General features: G+C 41.5%; 1 protein-coding gene across 4 annotated transcripts in view; it reads right to left on the reverse strand.

Annotated features, from left to right (window-relative positions):
• The window catches only part of Atf2 (activating transcription factor 2), a 97,949-nt gene extending 88,541 nt beyond the window's left edge, over positions 1–9,408 (reverse strand). For all 4 annotated transcript variants that reach the window (XM_026778268.1, XM_005346586.3, XM_005346584.2 and 1 more), the window contains exon 1: positions 9,258–9,408. The gene's annotated coding sequence lies outside the window, so the exon portion shown is untranslated. The remainder of the gene's footprint in view (positions 1–9,257) is intronic.
• Between the last annotated feature and the right edge of the window lie 470 nt (positions 9,409–9,878).

A 9,878-nucleotide genomic window follows, 5' to 3' on the forward strand; every position in this document is an offset into this window, starting at 1 on the left:
GGGGAGGTTGGGGGGGGAGAGTGGGAGGAGTGGGAGGCTGGGAGGAGGCGGAAAATTTTTTTTTCTTTCTTAATAAAAAAAAAACTAACAAAAAAAAAAGAATACAGTGTCCGTGTAATTATTTCGGGGCATAAGCTAGCCAGGCAGCTGGAATGCGGCCAGGGTGCTGGGGATGCAGCCCCGCCGCTCTTATTACTACATTAATCAAAACACGGCTTGGCCTATTAGCTTATGCATATTTCTAACTAGCTCTTAATTCTTAAATTAACCCATTTCTATTAATCTGTGTATCAGAATGTGCTTGTGGCCTACCAGTAAGGTTCCGTCCGGTGTCTGTCTCCTGCAGTGGCTACATGGCTTCTCTCTGACCCCACCTTCTCTCTCTATATAGGTATCTTTTCCAGCCTGGCTATATTGTTAAGCCATTGGCCGAAAGCAGCTTCTTTATTAACCAATGGCAATAAAACATATTCATAGCATACAGATATCAAGCAGATTTTAATTTTTTCTCTACTTATGACACACAATAGATATTTTCCAGGCATATCAGTATCAACAGTATACTGAAGCTTTGATCTCAAAGTTGATAAAGATTCATAAAGCACATAATAAATGAGTATGTAAATAGTAATATCAGTTCAATATCACAAAAATAGTCTTTAATTTAAAAAAGTAATACTGGGCATAATGCCTTTAATCCCAACAATCAGGAGGCAGAGAAAGGCAGGTCTCTGGGAAGGCAAATCCAGCCTGGTCTACATAGTGAATTCTAGGTTAGCTAAACCTACGTATCTCAAAAGAAAAACAAAACCCAAAACAAATAAATTAGCTTACTTTTTGGGGCTTTGTTTTTGTTTTCAGAGACAAGAGTTTCTTTGTATAACAGTCCTGGCTGCCTTGGAACTCACTCTGTAGACCAGGCTGGCCTCTAATTCATAGAACCACCTGCCTCTGCCTCCTGAACGCTTGTATTAAAGGCATGATGTGCCACCACCACCTAGCAAATTAGTTTACTTTCAAAGTTAAATTTTATTTTAAATTATTTCCAGACCACCAATGCCTGGGTTGAGTGGGTTAGATAATGTTTCCTAGGACTCACACTTAAAAGCAACAAGTATGAAAAGCAGTAGATTAAGTTTTACTGTCGAAGGGAGGCCACTTGTCCCTGGCTGATCAGCCCCCAAATAATCACACAAAAACTCTATTATTTAAAGCTGTAGCTTTTTATAATTTAACCCCTTTCTAGTAATCTGTGTATCACCATGTGGCTGTGGCTGTGGCTTACCGGGTAAAGTTGTGGTGTCTGTCTCTGGCGGGGCTACATGACTTCTCTCTGACTCCACCTTCTTTCTCCCAGCATTCAGTTTAGTTTTCCCTGCCTAGCTCTGTTTCCCTACAGCTCTGCTAAAGGCCCAAAGCAGTTCCTTTATTAACCAATGATATTCACAGCATACGGAGGAGAAGCCCACATCATTTTACTAATAACATGGTTTTAGATTTGGTAATGAAGTAGGTTATATGATATAATGTTTACAGTATCATTTTTTTGCTCAAAACATATAATAAAATATACTTACTGCCTTCCCTCTCTAAAATTTTAATATAAAATGTTTGGGGCCAGGTGTGGTAGCAAACACCTTAAACTCAGCACTTGGGAGACAGAGGCAAGGATCTCTCTCGTGAGTTCTAAGTCAGCCAAGGTTGCTTTCGTTTTCAGAGGTAAAATCTCGTATGACCTATGCTGGCCTGGAACTTGCTATGGAGCCAAGAATAACCTTAAACTTCAGCTCTCCTGCCTCTACTTTCCCACTACTGAGATCACATACCTACCTGTGTTACAACAAGATCAAATCTAGGCCTTTATGTATGAGAACTAGAAATTTACACTTCAAGAATTATGATGATTTGGGAGCTGGGAAGATAGCACAGTGGGTAATGCAAATTTCCAGCACACATCATGACAGGTGGATCCTGGGAGCTCACTAGACAATCATCCTACCCAAAAGTGAACTTCAAGTTCAGAGAGAGATTTTGTATCAAAAAATAAGGTAGAGGAAAGGTTGAAGAAATTAATCTGATATGTACCCGTGTACATGTACAAGCACATACACCACATGTACAAACACACCAAAATGAAAAGAAAAAGAACTGGAATTATTCAGGAGACAAAGAAATGGTTGTCAGCACAGTACCTGACACACAAGAATGAGGACTTGAATTTTATCTCCATTACTCATATACAAGCTAGGCCAAGAAGAGAGATATGAATTTGGAACCAGTGCTGGGGGTAAAGGAATCAGGTGGAACTCTAGAGCTCAATCGCCAGGTAGCCTTGCTGAATGCACGAGCTCCTGTTTTAGCGAGAGACGCCACTTCAAAAACAAATGTGCATGGCTAGATGAGTCAAGGTACCTGAGTTTGAACCTTGGAACCCATGCAAACGTGGACAGAGAGAACTGACTCCACAGAATTGTCCTTCAGTCTCTACACCCATGGTATGGCATGAATGCCCAGAAACACACATCATGCGATGCACAAATACACCATCATCACCATCATAATAGTAACAACAACAAAAAATAAAAACTTTAAAAATAAGGTAGAGACTAATCCAGGCAAACACTGGAAATTTCGCCAGGCCTCCATACATGTGCATACGTGTGAATGCACAACCATGCAGACATGCGCTCATCCTCATGGATGTGCAGGGACACCACACACACATTGTAAAAATTTACACAGTCAATCATCATTAGTAGTAAGAACTCACTTATAAAAACTTTTCATTACAACAAGGAAAATACAGATTACATATAATTCCTATTACAGTAACAGTAATTTCACTTCTTTCTCTCTTTCTCTAAGTATGTTGAAGTTTAGGAAAGTGAAAGAAAAATCCCTAGCCCAATAGCCATATTTCACCACTAAAACATACCTGACAAATGACACAAAGACACCAGCAACTTGCAACATGATAACTGGGAACTGATGGTACAACTATGTTAGCTGAATTCTTGGTAAAAACTTCAAAAGAAAAAAATATTAGAACTATGTCTTTTTTTTTTTTTTTGGTTGGTTGGTTTTGTTTTTTCAAGACAGGTTTCTCTATGTAGCTCTGGCTGTCCTGGAAGTCACTTTGTAGACCAGGCTGGCCTAGAATTCAGAGATTCACCTGTCTCTGCTTCCCAAATGCTGGAATTAAAGATGCAAGCTTCCACCTCCTGGAAAACTGTAGCATCTTAATTTCATTAGAAGATATTATGAAAGATCTCACTAAAATACTGATGATGGGATTAGTGAAAACTATGGCATCAATTTTTATAATCTCAAAATATGTATATGCTATACTACTACATGAAAAGGAAAGTCTGACTTAGGGGGAAAGGTACATATGGAACAAAATGAAATTCTCTGAAATAGGTTTATGGAAATTCTAAGGTAGTAATTTCTACCACAAATTATAAATTCCTAGGGAAAATACAAATTTGTTGCCAAAGCTACCAAATAAATGACTGTTGTACTCTCTGCAAGTCATGTCATAAGCATGCCTAAAGGGACTGCAGAAGATGAGCATTTCTGGATCATCTTCGACAGTAATCACCTTAACATGCACTGAGCATGCAGCCAGTCCTGACGCAGTTGTGAGCACTGATATACACTGCTCAAATGCTTACAAGGTTAAGTGCAGTTCTCCTTACAAAAAACAAATAATTTGCCTAAGCAAATTATGGGGGTCATAAGTGGATTCATGACAATTGAGTCCTAACAACTACCCTAAAACTACATTCATTGTGCCAGAAGAATATATTAAAGAAAATTAAATAAGTCCTTAAAATATGTAATTCAGAAAGTAGCTAATAAATTAAAACCAATAATTCAATGTGCAAAGTGCACAAAACTTAAGCACTGATGTTATTAGGTTGTCATAAAGTTTCAGTCAACTTTAAAAGAAACAAATGAAAGTGGCAGAAAATATGAAATAGATATTTGTCCCAGTACATATGTTATTGTTCAGTAACTATAAAATTATATAGTCAACTATATGACTTTGAAACTTAAACAATACAACTTATTTCCCTTAATAATTCCCAATTAAGTAATCACATCATACTTAACAATCATAACCACAAAGTTAGAAAAATGATGGCAAAGCTACCACATTTACACTAAAATGCCAGCGTGAGCCTGCTTAACTTTTTTCTGGGAGAAACCAAAAGTCTTGGCAACCTCATAAATATTTACTTCCTCTGATAAGCAATTCCATTGAGTTTATTATCTTATGAACCAACTCAAAGAAAGAAAAAGGTATCAAATACTGTAAAGTGTATACAACAGAAAATTATGCTCATTGATTCAATGTTAAAAGCAGGGAAAGGAAAAAAAAGTAGCAGAGCACAGCCCCTAGGCATGGTAGTGTGCACCGTCAACGATACCCATGAGAAAAGGCAAGCACATCTCTGGAAATTAGAAGCCAGCACAATTTGACAGCAAGTTCTAGGCCAGTCAGTGTTACACAGTGAGATGCTGTCTTCAAAATTAAATAAATAAACTTATTAAAAATTAGCTGCACTGCTGGGTAGTGGTGGAACACACCTTTAATTCTAGCACTCAGGAGGCAGAGACAGGCAGATCTCTGAGTTCAAGGTGAGCCTGGTCTACAGAGTGATTCCAGGACAGCCAGGATTACACAGAGGATCCCTGTCTCAAGAAAACTTTAAAAAAAAAAAGTAAATAAATAAATGGATAAATGAATGAATAAACAAATAAATGAACACAGCAAATTAGCTGGACAGGGTGGCTGATACCAGAGGACTCCCATGGGTCTGAGGCCATCACAAATTTCAGGCCAGTCTGGACTATAGAGTGAGAGAGAGAGAAAAGAAAAGAAAAAAAGCATTTTTTTCCATTCAGGCATTTAATAGAAGGAAATTTAAGAGTGGTTTAAGTGACTTATTAACTGTAGATAATCATCAGATATCACAAAATCTATAGAATGGAAAACTATAATGCTAGGAAAGACAAAACTAAGCGAAGCGAGTAAAGGTAGAGAACTGGAATCCAAAAGTTTAGAACCTATTAGACGAAAGGAAAATATTTTAGAACATATTTAAAAACTAAAGGTGGCCCATGCCTTAAATCCCAACCCTTGGGAGGCAGAGGCCTGGGGATCTCTGAGTCTGAGACCAGCCTGGTCTACAGACTGAGTACCAGGATAACCAGGGCTACACAGAGAAACTGTATCAAAAAACAGGGGGAGGGGTAACCATATACTACTAAAATAAGTCAAATCTGTCTGTCCATTTGTCCATTTGCCAAGTACAATTACTCTGAGAACTCTGTCAAGATCTCACGGTAACAAGTCACTCACTACTATATTCCAGTGCTTTTTATTTTGGGATATGAACAGGGGAGAGGGGGAGAAGGTTAAGAATTGCTGGATAAGATATGAACCTGAATAAATACACCTACACCCCAGAATATATTTACGACCCTTTTGGTCTACCCTAAAAAGGAGCAGAGGGAAGAAGAGCAGAAATAGGAATAATAATTATTATTTTAGGGGGAGTGAGATGGCTCAGCCAGCAAAGCACTTGCTGTGTAAACCTAATAACCCGAATTCAACACCTATAACCCATATAAGTGGAAGGAAAGAACTGCCTCCATAAAGTTGTTCTGACTGCCACACCCAAGTCGTGGCATGTACGCACCAATATAAACACATAATACATAGCCTAATGATAAATAAGATGAAAAACTTACAATGATCAACAAAAACAAAGTAAGCATCATAGAATCTATCTTAAACTGAAAATATACCAGTTTTAGGTTTGTCAATAAAAGTCAACAAGAAGACATATATATCATATACATGTTTATAATTGTATATTCCATATTTTGTGATATAAAACAGGTAATTACAATTACCATGGCTTTAAAGACTCATAACAGTCCTCCATTTTCTATGAAATGATACCTTATTTGAACTTTTTTGAGAAACAGAACAAAGGAAGTGTTTTTCTAGGAATTTTCTCCCACAGACAAAAACAGTGATGATGATCTCTACTACTTCAGCATTAGAGCCAATGAGACAGTTTCGTGTGTGAGAACCTTGCCATCAAGTCTGATGACCAGGGCTCCATCCTCAGAACCCATGTGGTGGAAAGAGAACATTTATTCCTCAGAGTTGTCCTGTGATCTCCATACATAAGTCAGCACCCCACAGACAGGCACATACTACATAAATTAAACATACAAACAAATTACATAAAGAGGGTTGGGAATGCACAGCTCAATAGGAAAGAGCTTTCCTACAAGGGTAGAAAAGCTCAGCAGCTGAGTACCTGCTGCTCCTGCAGCGGACCTGGGGCAGACTCTAGCACCCACATCATGGCTTACAAAGACCTGTACTCTAGTTTCAGGGAATCAGGATCTCAGATGTCCTCTAAGGCACTGCACACAATGATGTACATACACACATTCAAGCAAAAAAATTAATTAAAATAAGCAAATCTTTAAAAAATACACAGACCATATAGCATCTCAGGAAAAATTTTAGTCTGAAGAAATAGATGTGAATATAAGATAAACACAAAAATGTTGAACTATTGACTATATAACGATGCTAGGTAGTTTTTCTAGGCTACAAGTTAATAATACAAGTAGTTCAAGAACTATCACTACTAATTTTGAAAGGGGTCAACTAAGTTATACAATTACTTCATTGCTTCTAATCAAGGGACATTCTGGAATTATGTTTTAAATATGAAGGAATTATCTTTCTAAGGGCATTTCAATAGGAGTTACAAAAGAAAGAAATGCCAGTTCAAAGACGCACATATCATATCGGAAGAGCCCAAAGGCAAAAATGATGGAAACAGCATGTATGGTAGAGTTGTTTACCAGATTTAGATATATAATTGATTAGGAGAGTACAGATAAAGTACAGATTAAAACCCAAGGTTTCAAGATTTTTAAAAGTAGACAAAACTATATATCTTGATTTAATGTTAGCCATGAGATATTTAATGGATGATAGAATTTCAAAATACAGCTTTAAAATTTTAAACACCCATCAAAGCACCCCCCAATTATTTGTTAAAGGGCTGACATATAACCAGTTCCACCACTATCTTAGTTTAACATTACTCCTCTGCATAAAAATAAATGTAAGCTTTTCTAGGTAACACATTTGCTATTGCTCCAAATGCAAAATAAAGAGCCTAGTAATGTTAAAGGAATCTCCAGGTAGAAGTTTTTAGTACCTTATATCAAAAATAAGACAATCGCCCTGAAAGTGCATCTCTAGAAATTACAGATAACAAAGAACTGCAGGGGATGGTAGCTCACAACTTTAATCCCAGCATTTAGGAGGCAGAGGCAGGAGGAGCTCTGAGCTCTGGTCTACAAAGGGAGTTCCAGGACAGCCAGGGCTACAAGGAGAAACTGTCTCAAACCACCCTCCCACAAAAACAAATACCAAAGAATTAAGTTCTAAATGAGCACAATATTACATTTTAAGCGATTTTTCAAAACTTAATGGCAGTAGCATCTTTAAAACTGAGACTGAAAAACAGCTTAGGAGGGCAGCATAAACACTGCTAATTTGAAGATTTTTCAAAATTATTTTTAAGACCTAGAAGCTTAATTATAACAAAACTGATGAATTAAGACCCCACGAACTTGCTGGGCTGTGTTGGTGTAAGCCTTTAATCCCAGCAATCTGAAGGCAGAGGCAGGAGGTTCTCTGTTGAGTTCGAGGCCAGCTTGGTCTACACATGAGTTCCAGGACAGACCCTGTCTTGAAAAGTCAAAATAAAAAAATTCCATGAACTAACTTTTCTTAACCTATACAGGATACAAGTTTAGCTTACTCTACAAAATATCCCTATATGTTTGGAAAAAGTTTGCTGCGGTGGATTCTTCAAGTGGGATTAGTAAATTTACATACAAGATTCTTACTGCGTCTCTTTCAGGAAATTATCTAGACTTACTTGTTTGAAAATAGGCTTTTATAAAGTCTTACTTTCCAGCAATTGATCAAGGCCGTTTGGCTCTGAAGGAGTATTCCTGAGATGGTCATTACTACAATGGCAATTCCAGGGGTTAAGAATTTCTTCAAATAGGTAAAAGTGAGTTCAGAGAAGAGTCAGAGTTTGGTCTGGTTTCAAATATAGCAATACATGCATGTGGTGAGAATGTCTCCATAATTTGTAATCCCTAAGAAACTGTGACTTCCACAAGGTAATCCAGGTATTAATAAACAGGCCTAAAGGTTTACAATGAATAATCCCTTTTACTCCATTATATTGACGGTAGTTTTACCCGGCCTCCTCAGTTTTAAGGGTCCCCATTAAGAAGAGACAATTTTATATTACCTAGATGCATAAAAATGGTCCCCAGCTCCTCCTAGGTCTGGTTCAATGAATGAGCACTATGGAAGAGACAGAGAGAGAGGCGCAGGCAGACACACTCACACCCCAAAAAAAACCACACTATTCTCTCTCCCTTGTCTCTGGGGTATTGATAAAAGGAACAGATTAGCTCTGCAGAACACCCGTCATGATTAAAAAAAAATGGGGGAAAAAGCAGAATCAACCTGCACCCACACCTCAGCCCCGCCCCACCTGGAAAAATTGGGGGGTGGCGGGAGTGTGAGGGTGGCAGAAAGGACGGGAAAGGCCGAGACACCTCCAGCTCCCAGGTCCTTCATACCATCGGCTCCATCACATTGCACCGAAGCCCGGGACCCAGGCTAGATATTTAGTCACGCTGCCCAAGCCTTCTCCACCGCACCATCCCAAACCCCTCGGTGCTCAACCGTCGGAGCCCTGGGTGGGGAGCCCAGCGTGGACCCTCCTGCGGCCCGATCAAGGACTTGAGGCGGGGGTCCACCCCCGCCCGTCAGCTGGGCGGATCCGAAGAGCGCCCCGGGGACCTCTCAAGTGACCACACAAGGGGATGGTACAGCGGAGGGAGGGGTCTGAGGGAGCCGTTATTCCCTTTTGCTCAGGCTTGGGAAAGCGCGCGAGGGAGAGGCCGACGCAGCAGCCGCGTTACCTAACGGGTCCAGTCGGTCCGCCAGGCCAGCGGCGGCGGCGCGGCCACAGCCGTCCGGAGGGTTGGGGTCCACAGCAGGGGCGCCAAGGGGGTGGAGGCGGGGGGTGGGGACTACGGGCAGAGACGTCGCCATGTTAGCGACTTCTTCCTCTAGATCCTCACAGCCCCCCTAGATCGCGGCCCTTTCCCCCACTACTCACCTGCCCAGGTCCCTAATTCATGGTCCTGTCCACCCCCCAGCAGCCCGGAGCCCAGCCGTGTTTACAAACTAGCCCCGGAGGAAAGGGCTGAATCGCACTTTAAAGGCCACGGGCTCCCACAGGCTTCCGTCCTCTCTCGCGAGACCCGACTGACAAGCCTTGGCCCCGCCCTACTCCCGGCATCCCCGCCGCTTTCTTCTCTCGCCCCGCCCCTTCGCGCACACGCCCCTTCCTGCTTTCTAACGAGGGAGCGCCTACGGGTCAGGTGACGCCGCCGTGCTTCCGAAAGGGGGCGGGCCTTCGGGAGGGCGGGGACGGGGAGGCGGGAACCGGAGAGCACTCGGAAGCTAGGGATTGGACGAAGGGCGCGAAAGGCGGGAAGCAGCGCCAGGGGGCGTGGCCAAAGCCTCGGGACCGTTGTTTCGGTAACCAGGGAACTGCAGGAAGCTGTGATTGGCAACCAGCGGGAGGCGGGCACGGCATCGGGGGCGCGCGCGCAGGTGCCGGTGGAGGGAGAGGGGAGGGCGGGGCCGGTGTGAGAGAAGAAAGGTGAGGTCTGGGGAGGCTGGAAGGAGCCCAGCCCAGAGCTCGGGCCGTCTCCGGTGTGTCGGTTTCCGGCCT

The sequence above is a fragment of the Microtus ochrogaster genome, chromosome 4 (genome assembly GCF_000317375.1).
Source record: "Microtus ochrogaster isolate Prairie Vole_2 chromosome 4, MicOch1.0, whole genome shotgun sequence".
In the NCBI taxonomy this organism is placed as follows: Eukaryota; Metazoa; Chordata; class Mammalia; order Rodentia; family Cricetidae; genus Microtus; species Microtus ochrogaster.